Source organism: Emydura macquarii, unplaced genomic scaffold (assembly GCF_026122565.2).
Source record: "Emydura macquarii macquarii isolate MOO-44397 ecotype Brisbane River unplaced genomic scaffold, CSIRO-AGI_Emac_v2 contig_1348, whole genome shotgun sequence".
Taxonomy (NCBI): Eukaryota; Metazoa; Chordata; order Testudines; family Chelidae; genus Emydura; species Emydura macquarii.
Genome location: NW_027131485.1, coordinates 6,331,271 through 6,353,128, shown reverse-complemented (window position 1 = coordinate 6,353,128; position 21,858 = coordinate 6,331,271). Strand labels below are relative to the sequence as shown.

At 42.9% G+C, this 21,858-nt stretch overlaps 1 long non-coding RNA gene across 1 annotated transcript in view; it reads left to right on the top strand.

The window, feature by feature from the left end:
* Nucleotides 1-15,213, top strand: part of LOC137155064 (uncharacterized) — a 37,728-nt gene extending 22,515 nt beyond the window's left edge. The window contains exons 2-3 of the long non-coding RNA XR_010920345.1: nt 13,171-13,234; nt 15,048-15,213. This is a non-coding gene — a long non-coding RNA (uncharacterized lncRNA). The remainder of the gene's footprint in view (nt 1-13,170; nt 13,235-15,047) is intronic.
* Nucleotides 15,214-21,858: the final 6,645 nt, after the last annotated feature.

Genomic DNA, 21,858 nt, shown 5'->3' with positions numbered 1-21,858 from the left:
TGGCACTAGGATGCTCATGGAAAAGCCACTCAACACTACAAAGTTAACTCTGTATGTCTTGGCGGTTTTTACATTTAGCTGTGCTCACTAGGGGCAACTCATGAAAAGTGCACAGCGCCTGCAACCCCTATCAGTATCCCTTATGGGGCTGACCTAATTCTCCTTGAAGTCAGAAGAAGGCTCCCTTGACTTCAGTGGGAATTGGATGCAACCCTTGGAGTTGTATGCTCAGCTGTGCACAGCAACTCACAGGATTTGACTTCTAATATTTAATGCAGACTATTGTATTTCAGTAAAATTTTTCTGGTTTAGATACACTTAAAAAAAAAAATAAAAAAAATCCCACCTCGTAAAACATCTGAAAATGTGCTTTAAAATGTAGCTGCTGTATCAGTCAGCACTTATCTCCAAAATAAAATTAGACTGTCTACAAACAAAAGGACATTAACCATATATTTGGTGAACTATCATTCAAAAAATCCAAACAGAAAGATAGTCTTTACTAGCTATGATGTAATATTACCTAAGCTTATTTCTATAATCAGAAATACAACAAATGCACTTAAACTGTTTTCTTGTAACTGAATGATGCATTTTGTTTTGACCACAATACAAAAAATTAGCCTATCCATTTAAAAAATATTGTTTGGCAAAACGGATACAAAGAATGTCTAAGACTGATCTCCATTCCCACTGCACTCTTTGGGCAAAATTCTGCACTCCTGTGATGAAAATTGAGTTAATTCCCAGCAGCTCCAATCATGGACCAGGATCTCATTGTGATAGGGGCTGTATAAACACAGACCAAAAAGATTTACAACAGCATAATTGAGAGCAGAGCAGAGTTTGGTTTGTAAAAAAAGAGAGAACAGCCCCTCCAAATCTTATAGATGGTATAGTAATGTCAAAAGGGCGAAGGCTCGGCCTCCCTTTTGTGGATGCAGTTTGCTTCTGCATTGGTGCATGCAATGCTGAATAATTGCCATCTCTTCCTATGTGACTTGTGCACAAAGCTGGGCACCACTTGCCATCAAAATGGGGGCACACATAGCACCTGGAAAAGGTAGGCCGTCGTCTTGAAAAATGTGATGTATGTCTACACTGCTGTGGCGGCAGGCATCAATGCAGCAGCAGCATCGACTGAGCGGGTCTGTGTAGACCCGCTCGTTCAATGGGAGAGTGCTCTGCAGTCGACTCAGTTAGTCCACCTACCTGAAGGCAGTGTTGACGGGAGGGCGTCTCCCATCAATCCAGGACAGTAAAGACGCCGCGGTATGTCAACGTAAGTACAGTAAAACCTCAAACGTCAGGAATGGAGGTTGTTTATAACTCTTTGAAATGTTCGTAACTCTGAACAAAACAGTATGGTACAGTACCCTGCAGTCAGTGTCTTCCAGCTGAGGCAGGGAGAGTTCTCTGCAAAGGTGGCATCTGGCAGCACTGCCTGGTTTGCAAGGAGCTCCCTGTCCTATTCCTGTTTCTTGCCTTTGGGCTGAACTGGCCTGCCCCGCACCCTAGGCACTACAAGCCCCAGCCCTCAGCCACCTCTCTCCAGGGCTCACCCTACTCTGTGCACTGCCTGCTGCACTCCAGAGGCAGCATGTGGCAAGGGGTTGGCACCAGCTGACTTCCAGCACCCCTTCCTCCCATGCCCCTTGCACTCCCAGAGGTGCAGCCACAACCTAGGAGTGCAGCCATGGACAAAGCTTGAGCCATATCAGCTCACAGGCTGTGACCCTTTAAAACTCCTCCAGAGCATACCTCTGGCTCCCACTCCAGGCCAGGATTTGGCTGCAGCAGCAGCAGCTCTCAGCAGCTTGGTCTTTCCAGGCTCTTGTCCCCCTCCTGAGAGGGAGGTGGATGCTTCTGCTCTGTGCTACAGTTAGGCTGCCTTGGGCTGGCAGCAGGGGCTCACAACAGTGCCTGTGAACCTCAGTGGCTTCACCTTCTACCTGCAAGTGGCTTCCCCTCACATGGCAGGTAGAGTGGGGAACAGGAAACCCAGATGTGCCGACCATTAAGATGCAAGACCGGCACAGGATAGTACTGTATTTGCTTTCCCCCCCCTTCCATTGCTCCCTGATTGCTTACTTCCGGTTTCACATGGAGTTTGGTTGACTGGTCAGTTCATAACTCTGGTGTTCCTATCTTTGAGGTTCTACTGTACATCAATGGGAGATACACAAACTTCATGGCATAGCATCTCCCATCGACCACTGCCGCCAGTATAAACCAGTGTCATCTACTGACAAAGCTGCTGTTTTTCTGAAGGTTTAGATTTGCCATAGTTCCTTGCAGAGAGGACAAGTTGGGGAAAAGGCTGGCATGGAAGGTGACAGTTTTGCTCACTGAGGTCTGATAATAGTTGTAGTATTAAAGATAAGGAGTGTGTATGAGAAATGAGCCACTCATGGGCATAAATGTTCCAGAAGGAGTATAGGTGAGCCCATAGCCACAAAACAGAAGGAAGGTACCATTTACATATTCAGATTATAAAATCAACACCTGGGTTGTTTGTTTTTTTTACTGAAGTGCAAAACCTTTCCTCCATTTCTCATTTGACCAAGCACATCAATACGCTGCTTCATTTCAGCAGATGCAAATGGAATAATAAATGGTGGACTCAGTTGACTGATGTGCTGGCGTGAAAGAGGAATATGCTGTCTCCTCAAATGCTCTGCAGTAGTTTTTCAGTATCCCATGGGAACAGGGCTACAAACCCCCTTCCTATTTGATTTGTTTCTTCTGTTTCCAGAGTAGATTCAGTTAACAAGAAAAGCTGTCATATGGAGCATATAAGGTGGTGGTGTTTAAATTAATGCATAGGCAGTCGATTTTAGAGAAATGCTGTTAATTACAGTGCAGTTCTTTTTGGCATTACACAAGTAAGGTTGGTTCCCTGTCAGTTTCCTTGACTGACTCTTTTCTCACTTGCGTGAATATATCCTGAAGGCAGTAGCTCTGCACCAAGAAAAGCATTGCATGGTGTCAAAAACTTTCCGTGAATCTATAGTTAAAATGCCTTTATTTCTATTGTTAGGGGACTAGAAGATGCCATCAAGAAATCACTTGATAAATAGTGAGGAATGTTCTCTCCCTAACTTCCCCGTTTGGGTTTCCTAGTGCATTATGTCTTCCTGAGTATATTTTATAGCCCTGATTCTGCAAACTGCTCCATGCAGGTGAACCCCGAGACCCACGTGGATTTCCATTGAAGTCAGAGAGGCTACACATGAGTGCAGAGGTCAGCATATGTGGAATGCTTGAAGTATGGGTGCCATAGTTTGTAAACTCTTCATGGCAGACACTGCCTTCATTTCCACCTCTTGTATAGCACTGGGGAAATTGCTTGTGCTTAACAAATTAATAGTGGGGAATAATGGATGCACAGGATATTCATCTAGGAAACTCTTATGACAGGCATTCGGAGTTACCTCAGTCAGTGCCTGCTGTCTGAAGTAGGTATTGAATGCATAGGGCATTTTTGGAGATATCCCAGAATAAGTCCTTATGCACGCTCATAATTGTCTCGGATGCTGTTTAGGTGAGGACCTTGAAAATCCCTCCTGGCAAGCCAGCTACCTAGTCTTTAAATTTAAAGCTGTGCAAGCTTCTGTGAAGAGCTTATCTAACGTCAATGGAGAAATCACCATGCATGCAAAAAAGTTAATTAAGCACTCAAGTGCTATTTTTGATTCAAGTTTAGCATGAGTCTCAGGAATGGACTGGTCTGACTGCAGGATGGAATAAGTGACTCAAGCAGCTTTCGGATGTGGTTTTCTTTATCTCATCCTAACCAACGAAACAGGTGGATTTTGCAAGCTTTCCCAAGCATGCTTAGAAGAGTTTGTGCACCAGAGTTCTAGGGCCTGGTTTTTCAGAGGTGCTAAGCATCCACAACTCATACTGAAGTAGATGGCAATTATGGATGCTCAGCACTTCTGATAATCATTTATTGATGTCTTATTGCTTAATCCATAAGCCCCAAACCTGCAAATACTTGTGGACTTGCTAAACTTTATACACATGAGATGTTCCATTGGCACACCTCCACACCCCCATTTTCGCTTTCAAAATGCTATGTGATCAAACTGCAATATATTATAAAAATTGAACTAAATGAATCACTGGGATGTCGTCAAAAAAAAAAAAAAATCTGAACTTCCTGTTTCTTCTTCCTTTCCCTAGCCCCAGTTGACCAATTGTTCTTCTTTGAGTGCTTGCTCATGTCCATTCCACTATAGGTGTGTGCAAGCCTCCGTGCACAGTTACCTGGAACTTTTTTTCCCCTTAGCAGATCCTGTAGGGCCGGCTCTGGTGTCCCCTGAAGCCCCACGCACATGCCACGGTATATTAGGCGCTGCTGGCCCTACGCCCCCTCAGTTGCTTCTTTCTGCCTGTGACGGTTGCTGGAACTAGCCTTGCTCTGAGCAAGTACTATTCCCCTTGTTCGGACTTGTTTGATACTCTAAGTTTAGTTTTTGTTAAGTAGGTGTTAAGTGTAGTTACAGATAAGGCAAGTCCCCGCAGGGACTTCGAGCAGCCGGGCTATGCCCTGGTTGCCGGGATTCAAGTCGTGTGCCTCCTGTGGGAAGGCCTTCCTGCTCAGTGACCCCCCACGACCGCTGCCTTAAGTGCTTGGGGGAAGCCCCCAGAAAAGAGAAGTGTAAGATCTGCAGGGCTTTTAAATCGAACACTCAAAAGGATCAAGAGATGGAGGCAGCACTCCACCTGGCATCCGAGCCGGCCCGCTCTACCTCGGCACCGAGCGTGACCACGGTAAAGAGCGCGCCGCCGGCACCACCCTTGACTCGGCACTGTGCAACATCACCGGCATCGAAGAGGAAGAAGCAGAGTGCGGAGTGCAGACACTCCCCTGCGCCATCAGTACGGGCAGGGTCGAGCACGGAGATGCACTGGACCTGGCCCGTTGAGTCTTCTCCGGTGCCTGCATCTCTGGTCAGGGAGGCTCCCCGATTCCTGGGAGCGGGAGAGTACTTGGGTACTTTGTAAAGCCAAGGATTCTTAGCTGGGAGCTGGATCCTCAGCTGAGCTATTTTAGTTTGTCCCAGATGACTTCAGCTGAGGACCTGGCCACAGGAGCATTTCCTTAGTCAAGACTATGCTGTCTGGTCTCCTGCACATTTCTCAAGAATAGCACAGTACAAGGAATCTATGGATGCATGAAAGGAAACACCTTTAGTAGCGCAGGACTTTCCATACCAGGTCAGATCAGTCTCATGTAGACTATTGTCTTCACCGTGGTCAGGACCAGATCCAACAACATTCGGCACAACAATCCCCAGATGACACACAAGTAATAGCCTGCCCATAGGGAAAAATTTCTTCTTAGCTTCCTCAGTTCCTGGTTAGCTTATTCCCTGAAGCTTGAGGGTTTATAGCCCTTATTAACTAGTATCCTGTTTTCAATAAGAACTCCATTAAATCCCAGAATAAAAATGTAAGTCTTACTTTAAAAAAAAAAAAAAAAAAAAAAAAAAAAAAAGCTTGGTGTTTAAGATCGAATCAAATGCCCACTGAATTCAATGGGCATCCTTCCATTACTTTGAGGGGTTTGGCTCAAGCCCTAAAACCCTTCTGATAGTCTACGCAATATATGTGTGTCGTGTGTCTCCAAAATAAGGCATTTCCTAGAATGCTTAGGAAATGTGACGGTATTAGTACTTGCACAACTTTTCTTTATGCTACAAAAAATGTCACTAAGGCTACGTTTGTGCTACAAGCTAGGGCTGTGATCCCCCTGTTCTCATACACATGCTCCTGTTAGCTCTCATTGAGCTAGCATAAGGTTTAAGAGCCGTGTAGCCATGGTAGCACAAGCAGCAGCAGCAGAGGCACACCTTAGCTGGGCCAAGTACCTACCTGGCTGAAACTGTTAGGTAAATACACTCTCATGGAGCTAGCGCAAGTACATATACATGAGGAAGGAATCAAACCTTGTAATGTAGATGTAGCCTAAGAGTGTAATTACGAAGATGAGACATAGCTGCACTTCCTCTAATGTTACTATGATATCTATCTTGTTCATCCATTGAAGTCTCCAGTTGGCCATAATCACTTTGTGGTGCCATTGTTGTTTACCGCATTTCCTGGAACTCTTTTTTTTGTAAGGCAGGAGGCTTCCTGCTAGACTTGGCAGTGTGGTTTAACAGCTGTCACCTGCAAAAACATGTCAGTCTTAAATGCTAAAAGTATTCTTAGCAATTGTTTTTGTAATTGCTCTGTCATCACACTAGCAGATGTGCAGATTAGAACTATCAAAAGGCTTTTTTGAAATAAGGTCAAGAAAATCACAACCAAAGCAATAGACTCAGAACCACAATGAATTTTTTTTTAAATATTGTGACTTTTGGTTAATTATGGTCCAAATTCTCTGTGGGTATGAAATGGCAAAACTCCAGTGGAGCTGTGCCTATTAACACCAATAGACAATCAAGGTTTATAAAAATATTATTGACCTTTAATTTTCACTTGTTTTTCAATATTCTGTTGTGTACGTAACTGGCTTCCATGATCTAGCCAGCTAGATGAATGCAATGCTGTCTATAAAAACTTAATATAGATGATTCTGCCTCTGGGATCTACTCTCCACAGAACTCCCATTCACATTAATGGGGGACTTGCTTGTCTGAAAACTGTGAGATGGATGGAATTTCTATTACTTTGCAAAAGGAACCTTCAGATTTACTTTTGTTCTGGGGGAGATGGTGGCTAGTGGCGCACTGCAGAGATTGATATTAAGTCTGCCTTTAATGAGCATCTTAGGGCTGCATTCTGCCTAGTTCCTAGACAGGTGAGCAGCTGTGGGTAATTGAGCTCATTCCAACCCTACACTGGATGGCCTGAATACTTACATGGGTAGCTTGGGTAATTGCTGAGGAAAAAATATGAGAAGTGTGAGAGTGGCAAATAGATTTATATTTAAGTCTAAGACATTTGCACAGTGTTATACATTTACAAAGCTCTCCCAGCTCTAGTGTCAATGTCTCTGATCTCCTGTATAGGAAAATCACTACACACAATCTGTTACAAATCTCCAGAGTTCCATGTAACTATATTCCAAGTTATGCTACTATTTCTTTACCTCAGGAAACCTCTGAAGTATGTCCTTAGATGGTGAATATTTAAAACAACAACAACCCAAACTTTTCATTTTCTTGAAACGCCTACTTGTCTGAGGCCTCCATGGAGCCTGTAGTCCCTCAGCTCATAAACTAAGTAAAGATTTAGAGGTACAGAGTAACTTCTGGGCAGATGTTGGTTATGCATGAAATTTTAGTATAGGGATTCATTCTTTGTTGAACATTTGAGGCTTGAGTATAATTCCTCAGATGTAGAAAATGCACATTGTTCTCAAGATCACTGAAAGGGAACTTTCAAACCACAGTGCAGAGGTGTTAGCTATCATATTGTCCCATTTGCAGCTGTGTTTTTAAAAAAAAAAAAAAAAAAAAAAAAAAAAAGACGAGCTTTGTTCTCCTTAAAGCTATAGCATGAAAATAAATGAGCCATTACTTTTAATGCCTGCCGCTTTCTGTAAACAGTGGTGGGAGACAGAGTAAGCTTGACCTTTTCAGGCTGCTAACAACACTGCACGTTTCGGCCCCCTGGAAATCTAGAGAAACAACATAATGGGAATGTCACAACTTGTTCCTGTCTCCAATAAGAAGCAGAGGGTTTGAATCTTGCCCTTAATCTTTTTGGGCTTCAGAATGCAAGCCCTTATGTGGGGTGCAGCTAGGTGTGCAACATTACTGCCCAGCTCTGGAAGTATAAGCAGAAACTGTGTCTGAATGAAAGAAAGGTTAAGTACCAGGTATAGTCTCCCTAGTGATCGATCACTGATCACTTAAGTCCCTTGTGCATCTAATGTCTTAATTGCAAATATGCAGAGGAAAAGGGTGGGCGTAGGAGGGCAATGGATATATCCAAGAAGACAAATCCTCAAATGGTGCAAATCAATGCAACTTCATCTGAGGACCCAGGATTAAGCATAATATTCAGCATGCTAATAAAATACTGAGTTATCTTGATGTGACTTTTTTTTTTTTTTTTCTATTAGACCAGAGTCATTTGGTCCCATGGAGTGGAAGTTCTCATTAATGCAGGATTGGTTTCCCTGTGCTCCTGATTGTCCATCAATTTAAATCTTGCACTTAAAGTGCAACGCTCTCCATCTATGCTGTGCAAGTTCAAGCCCTTAATGGGGAACTATTGGGTTGTGAAGGGAAATAATCATGTACCTACAGAGAGATTTGAATTCCTGGTGACCTTCCAGTGCATTTCTGCAAATGGCTGATATTTAGCTTCAAAGCACATAAAAAATTTAAAGAATCACTAAACACTAAGCAAAAAAGGAAAAAATAAGTTCTCTGCACTCAGTGAAATTATTGAAGCAATAAAGAATAATGTTTTTGCAGATGAGGCTCCAGGCTGAGCAGTGCAGAGCAAATCAATAATGTCAGACTTCTTGCCAGGATCAAAATACTCAAGGAAATAGCTGCAGAGTAAAAAAGGGAAAGGCTCATTTCAGTCTGTCATTGTGCAGTATACTGCAGTATTATAGGACAAACTATCAGTCTTGCTAGGGAGTTGAAAAGCATTTAATCAACGATTTAAGCCATTGTTTATCCTTCAGGATAATTATGAAACTGAATATAAGGTGGGGACAGGTGAGGGATTCTGACAAGTGATGGGTTCCATCAATGCTTTTAAGAAAAAATTGACGACTGTGTGCAGCTCCCACTGAAAAATGAGAGTTCAGAAGATTCACAAAGGCCAGGTAGCAAATGAGTCACGGGTATGTATCTGATGGCCTGTTTTGAGTGCAGAGATTGCATTAAGCATTCTGCCAGTCAGTGTCCTTGACATGGGGGGATATTCAGGTAATCCAGATGTACAAAGTGGGAGATGGGAAAGGAAGTAGTGTGACTGGAACAGTTATTGCAATAAGGCCTGGGGGCCCCCGCTGTGTCTGAGGCCCCACTGTGCTAAATGCTGTATGTACACAAAGGAAGGCAGTCCCTATCCCAGAGTGTGTACAATCTGCATAGAACAAAGGGGGTGAGAGAAAGGAACTAGTATACAGAGGAGAAACTGAGTGAACTATGTGACAGTCCAAGGTCACCCAGGAAGCCTGTAGCAGAGTCAGAAACTGAACACAAATCTCCTGGGTCTGTGCCCAGTGTTATAATCACAAGGCCATCCTTCCTAGGGAGAAGAGTGAGAGTTTGGATTAAACTTCATTTCAATGCTACTGTATAACGTTGGGCAGTTTTAACACCACATTGGCTAATGTTGTTCAGAATTTTATTTTTAAATCCATAACTATCTTGGAAGTGTCTGCAGAACTTAGAAGTTATTTACCTGAAGCCTAGTGAATTCAGTTACCTAGTGGTTTTTCAGTTGGCCATTGTTGGAAAAAGAAAAACATGAAGGATCAACTTTTAAATCCCATCCTAGCACCAGTTACACCTGCATGGCATAAGAGCTCTCTAAGGAAGCCTGCAGAGACCAAGGAGATGTGGCATTTTCCCTATGTGGTGTCAGAATAAGAGCTGCCTGGAGAATGACAGTTTCGTCTCATGGCAATTTTTGAGGTGTCAGTTTTTGAAACCAAGCCAAATCCCTTTGAACATTTCAGAATTGTGTTGTCAAAATGCCTCTTTTCAAGACAAAACATGAGCGGTGGGTGGGTGTGGTGTGGGGGCTGCCTGCCTGCAAGACCCAGATTCAAATCCCTACTCTGACTGATTCAGAGCATTGTTTTCCATTCCAGATCACGCAGAGCAGGGACTGACACTTGGATCTCCCACATCCCAGGGCAATGCTCTAGCTACCAGGCTGCAGAGTATGTGTGTTTTGGTTTTGGCGAAATTTTATTTGGCCGGAAGTGTTCCAAACCAGCTCTATTCAGAAAACCTTCAGGAGAATGGCAGGCAATCTACAAGGCAGAAGCCTTTGAAATCACAGCAAATGAAAGTGGAATTGCTATCTCAAATTAAGAGATTAAAGACTGGAGTAATTGCTTTTTTTAAAGATATTAAATTATAAAAGTAAAGCCTAAATTAGGAAACATATTCTAGCGTCATGCAGCTCGATTTGAACATGGGCTCAGGGACTACTCCAGATTCTCCTTTTACAGCAGTAAAATTCCAAAGCAACAATGTTGCCCTCAGGGGAGTTACCCTAGTGAATAGCTGGAGTAAGTCAGATAAGAGTAAGTGCCTCTTTCTGGAGGAATAGATTATTCTGGAGTTGAAGCTTCCTTTCCATTGAACCTGACTGACAGAGGCAGAAATAACTGAAATTATAGTTTAACTGATTCAGTTCTTCTTGCTCTTTATTTCCAAAATGGGGAAAAAAAGTTGCACAAAATGGACTGTTCTATGATTATTAAACAAAAAGTGGGTTCAAATGCAGTCGATGGTTCCAAAAACACTCAGAAAGAGCCAATCTTTTCTTAACTGCCAAAGAATCAAGTCCACTGTATCATTTGCAGCATTATTTTACAGCAATCAATAACAGAACTAAAGACCACCTTCCCCGATTGCATCAGTTCATCATAACCTAATGTTCATTTGGAAAAATGAGCTGCTGCCCTCGTCTGAAACGCAGAACATTTTAAAAGTATTTCCCTGTGGGAAAACAAAAAAGGAAACAGTAAAATATCAGTAATTTATCAGCTTGTCTTTCCTACAAACATGATCTTATACATAAGGAAAACAATGTATTGAAGATTTCTTTTCTCCCTTGCATATTCTGAATTTACCATTGAAAGGGACTTCCCTGGGAGTGTTTAAATCAAAAGGGAATACATACAATTGTCTTAGCATTGTAAGACATCTTGTCAATAGCCTGAAATACCAATGTCATAAGGACAAGAGAAAGATTGGATGGACTCAGCTTTGTCCAAGTGCTTCCCCCAATCCTTTTTCTCCCTGTTTTTCTTGTGTGTTTGCTTTTTTCCAAAACAATTCCATATTTCTTGGGTAGAGGGGAGAAAGAGAACTGGTAATGTTAGAAGACCGGCACTTGTGAGTAACCTTATGGCACCAAACTAATGTGCACCTGTAATAGAGAGGAGGAAATGGTAGTAAGAAATGCAGTACACTTCCACACTTCAGAAGAATTTTTCCAAAGTAGTGAATTTTTATAACCACTGCATGAAAAATATTCTGTCCCCATATGACTCTTAACAGCTGATCTGCCTCTCCTGAACTTACAGTGATGTAAAAAAGAGCTACAGCAATGTGACACTCATGATGCTTCTGCTCTCTAGATGAGCTTTCCTGTGGGAATGGGATCAAGATCAATGGATGCTATATTCCTAATATCAATTTTTACTTTCATTTCCTTAAGTCCCCAGCGTAGACTGTCTGTCTGGCTTTTGAATTCATTGCATGGCAAAGCAGATTTTGCTGATACACGATCATGGTACACTCTACAAAACTGAAGATTTAAATGTGCAGGGTTTTCTGTTTGTTTTGTAGCCGCCTCCATTTTGGGGCTGGAGAACACAAGTCACTAGATTTGCAGCCATAGCTTCACTCTCCCTTCAGTTCAAATCACCTTTAAACCAAATCATGTTGCCCTTACGGAGGGTGAAATCCCTAGCTACAGCACATTATCGTAGGTAAAATGCAATGGTGGTGGAAAGCTCACCTTTACTGTCAGCAAGTCCTGGTGGTGGTTGCCAGCATTCATTACAGCAGCCTGAACCTGGGCCTCAGTAGTAACTCAGCCAAAATTTTCATTCATATCACTGCATTTTGCCTTCCTGCTTAGTGCAGACTGGCAGATGCAACCAGCCCAGGAGGCACTGTCTCTTGCCCAGTTCAGAGCATGGGGAGGCCTTGTTGGGTGGAGGTTGGGAAATTTCTCACCCAGGAAAGCGAAAAAAATCACTTGCTCTTTGGAAATCATTGGCTCTCTAGGGAGCTCGCCCTGGCTCTCTCTTGGTTAAGCAAGAGATACATGTCTTTAGAAGTTATGATCCATAGCTGGGTGTGTGGCTACCATACATGTGCATATTCCCCCATACCTTATACATTATTTTGTTTGTTGTAGTATTTCTGATGTTCTTTTGCAACTTGAGGCCCTGATTCAGCAAAGCACTTAAGAACATCTAAGTCCCATTAACATCAACGGGGATTAAACAACGCTTAAGTGACCTGCTGGAATAGGGCAGCTTTCCTGAACTGAGGTCTGGGTTTTTTCTGCCTTATTTACTACAGTTTGTTTCTACATTTACTACATTTATTCACTACCCTTTTTCTCCCTACTATATATCTTGGGGTTAACTTTGCTTTCATAAATAACTAATTAAGTAGCTATAAGAGGTAATAGTTTCATGATAAAGCTCTGCAAGTGGGGCTTATTTTTAAATTCAAATGGGTGACATGCCATCATTTGGAATAGCTATACAGTTATGAAAAAAATCTATAACACCAGCAAGTTGTTTTGTTTGGAAATGCGATTGACCAGCAGCAGTCTGGCTGGGTATGGAAAGCAAGAAGGGCTGTCTCTGACCGTCCCAGCCAAAGAGGCACTTAAGCACTGGAAGAAGGATAATGGAGCATCCGTTCAAGTCTTTGCCCAAAGTAGTTTGGATGTGAAGCCTATTTATGCAATGGTTTGATTGGGGGAACTGGTTGGGGATGTAGCCTTTGAATTGGTGCTCTTTATAGCTGTGTGCATAGTGCTCAGAAATGGGGGGTGGAATGTCACTGCATACAGTCACCTGTTAGGCTCATGCTTGTTGGCGGTGTGCTCTAGGGATCCTGTCCTCCTTCCCCCGCCCTTTGTTACAAGGGTATCAATCTGTTCCAGTTGTTCTCACTCTCTATATCTGGTGAATGTAAGGGGGCAGCCCCAGCCCAAGCAGTAGCAATAGCCCATCCCCCAAGCCTGCAGAAGCCCCTTATCCAAATAGCATCTAACAGGGACTGTGGATTTGGAGTCATGGCTGGGAGGCCTTTGCTGTATGCAGCATTGTTTTCAAAGATGTAGGGGAACTCCAGTGGGAGTTAATGCTAATCAGGCCCTGCCCCTGCTCTCTCTGGGGTATCTTGCACCCAAAGGAAGACATGGAGGAAGCATCCCTTGGGGGAGACCAGTATCATAACTGTGCTGCATTTGTGCCCACAGGTAAAAGGTGGAGGTGAATCCATGACCCCCAGCCTTGCATGTACCAGAGCAGTCTGGCCCGGAGGTCAGTAGAAGCATTGGTTTGTTGGGTATATGTGATGGGGTGCCTGCCCCTCACTGTCAGGAAAGGATTAGGAGGGTCCTTGGAATAGGAAGGAGCTGCGTGGCAGCCAATCATGGCCCAGGAGGCCAGTATATAAGGAGTGACACAGCAGAGCAAGGACAGTGCCTCCCAGGAGCTCGAAGGAGAGACTGACAGTACCCTGGACAGAGCAATGGCTGGCTGCTGGGAAACAGCAGAGCCAAAGGCCCTAAGGCAAGGGCAGCAAAGGTACTGGGGCTGCGGGGAAGTGGCCCAGGGAAAGCTACGGAGGAGTTGGGGGAGACGCAGTGAAAGGCTGCCGCTCCTAGGGTCCCTGGGCTGGGAACTGGAGTAGTGGGCGGGCCCGGGTCCTCCCCCAGCCCCTGATTGGCATAGGACTGGTGGCAGGACTGCAGTGGCCTGGGAAGTGACCTAGAATAGACTGCAGAATCCCCCTGGAAGGCGGGGAGCACAGATGGTGACTTGAGCAAGGGAGACAGGCATGAGACACAGCAGAAAGAGGCATCTGCCTGGCTGAGGGCTGATTCCCCAGATAACCAGCAGGAGGCGCCAAGGCAGGGAGACGCACCGTGCACAGTATAATATGGAAATTCCATAGATCTATTTTTTTTTTTTTACATGACCTCACCATTACTTGACCAGCATCCTACCTATAAGTGTGTGTCCTAGCCAGTGTCGTGACACTCCCTCCCACAGTTACAGCATGGAACTGAAATCCTTTCAGAAGCTGCTAGGCATGTTAATAGAAATCCTCCTGCCAGACCATCTGGCTGCAGATAACACATTATTTTGATCCAGGCCACTGTTAACAGGCTGGTAACAGAAAATCTCCTGAGGGAATGAGATTTGAATAAGGGAAAGTGAAATCTTGATTTAGAAAGGTCTGATGGTATATTAACCTGCCAGATTAGGAGGTCCCTATCCCACTGTGAATATAAAAATGCTCTTAATGAGAGCATAGGACCTGTCAAGGCCCATTTATAAATAAAAGGTGATACTTTCCAAGCACTAATTATCTATTAAATTGTAAGATTAGCATCTGAGGTGACAAAGCAGGGAAAAATAGAATCCTCTGTGTGTCTAGGAATGTCATAATTTGAGGAATAAAGGGGTTATTTGTTTGTTACAGCTTAATCTTGATCATGTAAGGCCTCCAGGGTGGTGGTTTAGTGTCCGGAAAGAGCTATCTGGGTTGTAAATGAGAGAGACCAAGATATTAGCAAGGTCTATAATTGCCTACAGCCATTTCACTAATGTCCCTCAGGTTCCCGGAGGCATGTCTAAAGCAGAAGATCCTGCATCGCTGTCTCTTTATCAAATGACTGGGACAAAACTGTCACCATATTTTTACCCACCTCAGATCAGAGGATGGGGTAACATTCTCTTTTGAAGCATCAGCCCATATCTTCCCAAATAGTTTAACGGAAGCTGACATTTGGAGTTTTCTCTAACCTGTGGGCTACAGCAGAGACAGCATACAGGAAGTAAGAGGTTAAGCATTAATCTCTGCTTTCTGGTACCTGCAAAGGTCTGATGAAGCTGTTATAAAAGCTTTGTTCCTAGAGAGAGGGAGACTGGCCAAGAGGCCAAAGAGCACACAGCACAGGTCAGGAGTGAGAACACATAGATGACCTCTGCATTCCTCCAAAGTTTGGTCATCTATGTGCCACATAGATGGGGTAGAACAGAGCATCACTTCACAAACATTAAATCACCAATCCTCCCAGCACATCAGCAAGATAGGATGCTGATTCTTATGCAACTGTTTTTACAGATGGAGAAAGCTGAGGCAGAGGGGTAAAGTGACTTGCTTGATGCCACAAAGTGAATTTGCAGCAGTGATGGGATCAGAAGCCAGGACCTCTGGACTCCCACCTCTGTGTTCTTTTCTTCAGTTCATTCTCTCAAATAAAACGCTCCACATACTAAATGAGACTTCCCCCTGAACTTTTTGAGGTTACTGCTTGATTCAAGGGGGATTCCTTAGAGACATCATTCTCTCTCTTACCCCACACTACTCTGTTTGTTTGCTTAGCAGGGGGTCTGCAATTAATGTGTTAACCTGCCACTACACAGCCTGCTGCAGTGTGTCAAGCACCTTTCTGTTAATCTGTGCCGTTTTAAAGAAATTGCTCAGCACCCTTCATTTCTAAATCCTCTTCCAACATTGATTGCTCTCCTACACAAACTCATTTATTTATCTCCAGTTGTGTGGCATCACTCTATCTCAAAGGTGGTTAGTTGGTCTCCCATAAGCAGAAATAGCAGCATAAAGGAAACTCCTCTGTCCATCTCTTTTTGACGTGTGAGGTTGAAGTACCTGAAATAGTAAATCAGACAGTGATGAAGACTTTGTAGCTATGTAGTGGTGGAACATGTACCTCAAACCAGGGATGTATGAAATAGTTAGGACGCAATCGCTTTCTCTTCAAGTGACATCTCCAATACGGAGGTTGGCAAGCACTACCTTCCATTTTTTTGCAGTCATGACAGAGGTGTAAAGCTTCGACTCTTCTTTAGGTACCAGTCCATTTGGCAATGTTTCCGATGTAGCTGGCTCTTTCTTTTTTTCTTCCTCTGCCTGGTTTGTCTGCAATTTTACTCGATAGTATGAGTACTGGAATTGAGTTGTTCTGTGATTGGTGAGCAAAGTCTCTGCAGAAAGATGCACATATTACAAAGCAGGAAGTAGAAAGAGCACCAAAAAGTGAGCAAAAGCATTTGGGGAGGATTGCATTGTGGTTGATACTACCATCGTTGAATGAAGATTCAAAAACTTATCTGCTAAAACCTTTCACTCAGACATAGAACTTCAAGAGGACTTTAAGAGGTCAGTCTTCATCACTCTAGCAAAGGTTAGTAATGCTAAAGAATGTGAACAATCTAGAACTATATGTCTGATAAGCTACACACAACATTTAATTGGAAATTGTCAGCACATGTATACATCTGCTATTCTTGGCACAAGATATTGAAGTCAATTTAGTTTCTTCCCAAGAGAAGGCACAAGGAAGGCAATTTTCACCCTGAGGATCTTATGCAAGTGCACGTCAGTACAAAGGGAAATTTATATGTGCTTTGTAGCTTTTGAGAAGGCATGTGATAAAATCCAACATGACAAGATGATGTGTATTCTTGAAGAATGTCAAATTGACTCTCAAGATCTACAATTAATAAAAATCTTGTACTGGGGACAGAAAGCAGCAGTCCAAATGAACCATGAAAAATATGTGACTATTGCAGCATTATGAAAGAGGATGCTCCTTGGTGTACACATCTCTGCAACTATTCTCTCTCTCTATATATATATATATAATCAGGGCATACAGGTCAGTAGCATCAATAACATAAGATATGCCGATGACTTAGTTTGCATCACTTCAACCAGGGAAAAGCTCCAGATATACTTATTGCTGTGAACAAAGCCAACAAGAAATACTGAATGACAAAGTATGGTAATAAGTAAACATAGTAACTCACAAGGTAGGCAACACCCATGCCTCAATGGTCAAGTGGTGGAACAAGTTAATAGTTTTCCCTGATTAGGGAGTCCTAATAACCTAAGGAAGATGCAATAAAGAAATGAAGAGGATACATCTTGCAAAAAGTGTATTTAAGAACTGCCAAAAACTTTGGTGTTATCAAGTTAAAACTGCACATCTGCACTAGGTTAAGTGCTACATATGTGGTCAGCCCACAGATATGTTTGTGAGATCTAAGCTCTTGAAAAGGATACTGAGAGATGACTCTGAATATTTAAGTTTTGGTGTTACAGAAGAATGTTAAAAATTACCTGGATAACCAAAGCTATGAACAATGAGGTGATTTTAGGACAGAATAAGAGATCTGAACCATCACTCCTTCCCTTAATTGAACTCCAGCTTTTCTCCAAGGCTGAGTGCTTTGGTTGAGGAGTCTCTTTTTCATCCTTAGTTTCTCTACTTTCATTGCTTTTAGCTCTCAACCAAGATTACAGCCCCATTGAGCTAGGCACTACAAACATACAGTAAGAGTCCCTACCCAGAAGAATTTATAATCTAGCCAAGACAGACAAAGGTTGAGAGAAAGGAAAAGTTATCTGCATTTTACTGATGGGAACTGAGAAATAGAGTAGACTGAGTGAGATACACAGGAAATATATGGCTGAGCCAGGAATTGACTAGAATCTCATGAGTCCTAGGCTAGTGCCTTTAACAACAAAACCATCATTCCTTTCTTAAACTGAACCTTCTTAATCTTGCCTCCAGTATGATTACCTCTTTTGCCCGGCTACAATCGGGTTTCTAACTGATCTCCCTAGCCCTGAGTCAGTGACATCTTTCGTCCATCCCTTTGTGAATGTTTTTCCTTCTCTAACCCTCTCCCTGATCTTCACTTTCTTTTCTTTCCCCCAATTGACTCCCTAGTCCAGATAGTTTTTGTTCCTCTCCCCCCCCCCTTTATATTTCTAGTGCTGGGTGCAAGGTGCCCCAGAATATGCTGTGTGCATCCGATAACTGGAATGCTCGGCTTGGCAGAGAGTGCCCCAAAGACCTGCAGAGACTTCACCCTGGGCTTTGTAGCATAGCAGGAATGGCTGAGGAGTCTAATAGAACAAGAACATACTTGTGATATCTGCCCAAATCTTGATCCAAACATTTGTACTTGGTTCAAGGATTGTGTGGTTCTTCTATCTTTCTAATCATCCCCCATCCCAACTGCTAAGAGCCGAGCACCTGGGGATACTGATAGAAGTTGAAAAATGTTGAAGTCCCTAAAATTGCAGGATAGAGATGTAAAAATTACCAAAACCTAAACAAAGGCCTTTATGGTCCATAAACTTAAGATTTATTTACTGCTCCAATAAACAGTGTCATGTTGTCTACCATGTCCACCTTTCCTAATATGGCCCCTCTAAAAGTGAAAGATCTAGATTTTCCTGCTGTTCAGCATCAGTCTTTTAACATTAGCGCTATGAATGTTTTTCCGAAACTTATTTGTATTAAATACCAGTGACATTCACCATTGGTGAGCCTCGATACTCAAACAACTGCTTGCATTTTATTCCTCTGCTCAAAAATGACATTTCCTCTGTATATCAAGGCAATATCACACCCACAGACTTTTCAGAAATTATAACTGCTGTAGCCTGCATGCCCCAGGAGGTGATTTCTCTAAATTGGCAGAGTTGCCTCTCAGTAAATCTTCTGCCAACTTGTGGAGTTCATGTGGTTCATTCTTTATACTAACAGCCTCTTTAAATTTAAACACACACATGCACGACAACTCAATCCTCCAAGTGAGGTTTTTATCTCAACTCATAAAAGCACTGCAGTTTTCCTTGCTGTTACATTCTACATTAAAATGAAAACTGGGGCGCCATTTTATATTAGATTATAGACAGCGGTGACATATGTTATCTAATCAACCCCCTGCACTGGGTCATGTGACTTTTGCCCTCCATCTCACATTGGTGCTTGGTAACCACATGTAGCTGATTCCTTAAGAAATAACAGAAACTGTAAGTGACAACCCATCTGAGTAACTGAAATGTAATTATCCTGTTTTCTCAAACACAGAGGGGAATGAATTGCAGTCACTACTGTACAGCCTGCATGGATGAAAAACATGTGTAACTTGTATGTGAGTGCTAGATAAGTTGCATTTGTTTCACGTAATGTATTGGATATATAAAAGCCTATACTAAGAAAAAGGGCAAGGCTTGTGCATGCAAGGATCATTCATAGGTGTTCTCAACTAGTTATAATCTTGGCTTTTTCCTCGCTTTTAAATATTGAATAAACGATCCTTTTATAGTTTGCATTATGATCCTTGCTTTTTTGACAGTATTGGGGATCAGATATTGTTCTGTATATGGGTAACTGGACCCTATGGTCCACACATGCAACATATATAATGCAAATAACTCCTACCTATGCGTACTAAACACACATGCTTTCAAGAATGTGCATCTGCTTAAGGAATCCCACAGATTTTATATGGGTTCTTGTGAAACCTGATGGATTTATGGAGCCGTAGCAGATTTCAGAGGCATGAATTTATGCTAAAGCTGTTGCTGACCTCTAGGCACTGGTTTGAATACCTCTATAATCTACCGAGCTGCTCTCCAGGGGAAATATTTTTGTCTTCCACTCTAGTCTGTTTCCCTAGGGCCAAATGATGCTGCGACTCCCACCCCACACACTCGTTGGGGTTGCACAGTCCAGGGTAGAATTTAGCTGCTGTTTTGAGCAGAGTGTAATGAAAATTTAACTTGCTCACCTAAACCAGGAAAGCTCTCTTCCTGTTGCTATGGAAACATCTCCATTCCACAGCCCCTGATCACAGGCCATTGCTGCTGCCTTGCTCTTTCTTCCTATTGCAGTGTCTTGGACCAGTCGCTATCTTCTTATGCTGCTTTACTGAAACCAGGGGGAAGTTAATAAGGAACATCCTTAAGCACATGGGACTGGATTCATTCCAGGCGTAGTGCCACTGAAGTCCTTGGCCCTGGAGACAGACTCAGGAGAGAATGAAAACAGAATTACCTATTTGAAAGTGCAGGTCTTGTTCTGATCACATAACCCCCTGGCTACCAGGCTACACTTCTGCTGACTTTAGTGCTGTGGCTCGCTCTGTGCTGAGTCCTCTGACATGTAATAAATTCCACAGTTCTTTTCACTTCTCTGGCCTTGTGGAAGCAGTTCTCATCATAAGTCGTTGTAGTAACAGCTCTATTTCTACATCATGAGCTCACTCCCCAATCTGTACTCCTCATTTTGGGGCCCACTGGGCTGGGGAAACTAACTTGCTGCTTTCTGTGGGTGAGTGGCTCGAGGGAGATATTTGGTGCTGATTTCATGCTAAGCCATTGTAGTTGCTTACTTTTCTGCCTCTGAACCATCAATTTGTTTAGGCAACTAGCTTAGCTTGGGTCCTCTCTGCCAGGGATTTGGTTAGACAAATAGCCCAATAAAGGGCCCTGCTGGCTAAGGATTTTTTTTGGAAAGCAGGTTGGCTTGAGATCTGAGGAACTGTATTGTCATGGAGGGTTGGTTAGGAACCTAGACCTTCATGAGGGGAGAGGCCTGTTCGCCACAGTTACCAGATATTTCATATTCCTAAAAACTCTATTCATAAACTCACTGAAGTAGTTGTGAATGAAAATAGATTTTGTGTGAACTGGCCTAGCTCAGCTGAGGATCTGGCCCTTGAAGCTAAAGCTTCAGTTAAGTAGCTGGTAAGATCTTTGATGGAGAGATTTTGGTCCTGATCCTCCTCTGCTTTTATAATAATGCAACTTAATTGACTTCATGACTACTTCTTTTTTCACAGGCAATAATGGAAAAAATCTGGCTCTTCTTTTTCATGTTTGCCTGTCCAACACCTAATGCATATTGCTCAGTAGACTAATAAACACTCTGATACAAGGCTCGGGCATATCCTTTACACACTAAAGTAATAATTGCTATTTCTAGAAACACCATATCCTTGGATGAGTTATTTAAAGCTCTGATTCCCTGTTGGTTGCAGAGGTTCACTTTCCATGAGGTATATTGTTATATTCAGAAGCTGGAGTTGATATCACTCGGGTGGTGACTTATCAGAGTTGGTGCTTGCTGAAATGGTGTCTCAATGGTCGGGAAAGGGAGCACTAGATGATGTAATTTGTTAGTTTGCCGATTGCTAGAGGAAATTAAAGCTAGAAACAGGAAGTGTCCCCAGTAGAAAGTTAAAACTGATCTTCATGGCTGTGCGGCTATTACACATTTGCTTCAGCTGCTGCTTTTCCAGGTTCAGGTGTGCTAATTATCTGCCACCTAGTGACCTAGCATGGAACTGAAAAACTTTTCATTGCTCTCATACATGGGGATGTGAGAGGGGTGGGTAGTAGGGGAGAGGCAAAGAGGGAGCAGCCAATTACTGGAGCATACTGTGATACAGGATTGTATTAGGCAAAGTTCCTTACTGCTTCTCCAGAAAGGAGTAACTTGAACTGTTCCAGCAGAGATGCTGGATGGCAGCATGTGTGTAGGGTATTGGAGTGTGGGGCCATAGAAGACCAACAGTGTGTTGGTCTTCCATGCCCTGGCCCTGTTCCTGCACGAAGGTGGCTAAAGCATACACTCCCTGGACCCTCATTCCCCTGATCACAGCAGCACAAGACTGGGCAGAAATCCTATCCTAGAAGAATCCTAAGTGAGGGGTATATGTTTTTATTTTGATGCACTGGGATTATCACATGTAATTGCAAGATCCTGCAAAGTTTCCTATATTTAAATGGAAATACTGATAATTACTCAGTGCAAAGTGGATAATTACACTTGCCTGAACTCACAGGCTGGTGACTTTTAGAATGTGAATGAGGAGTCTGCTCCCACTCCTGGATATAAATGAGGAATGGTACAACAGCTGACTCAAACACATACCTTGCCTGGCCTAGCCTGAAACAAGGGAGATGCAATAATAAGATTTATTAATCTGTGAGCTACAGCTGATCTGTTTCTTGGCAATACTGAAAATTACATACTTGGGAAAAATAAAATGATGCAGCACATCCACGGTGCACACTGCATTCTCTTCTTAATGGAAACCCCTAAATCAGG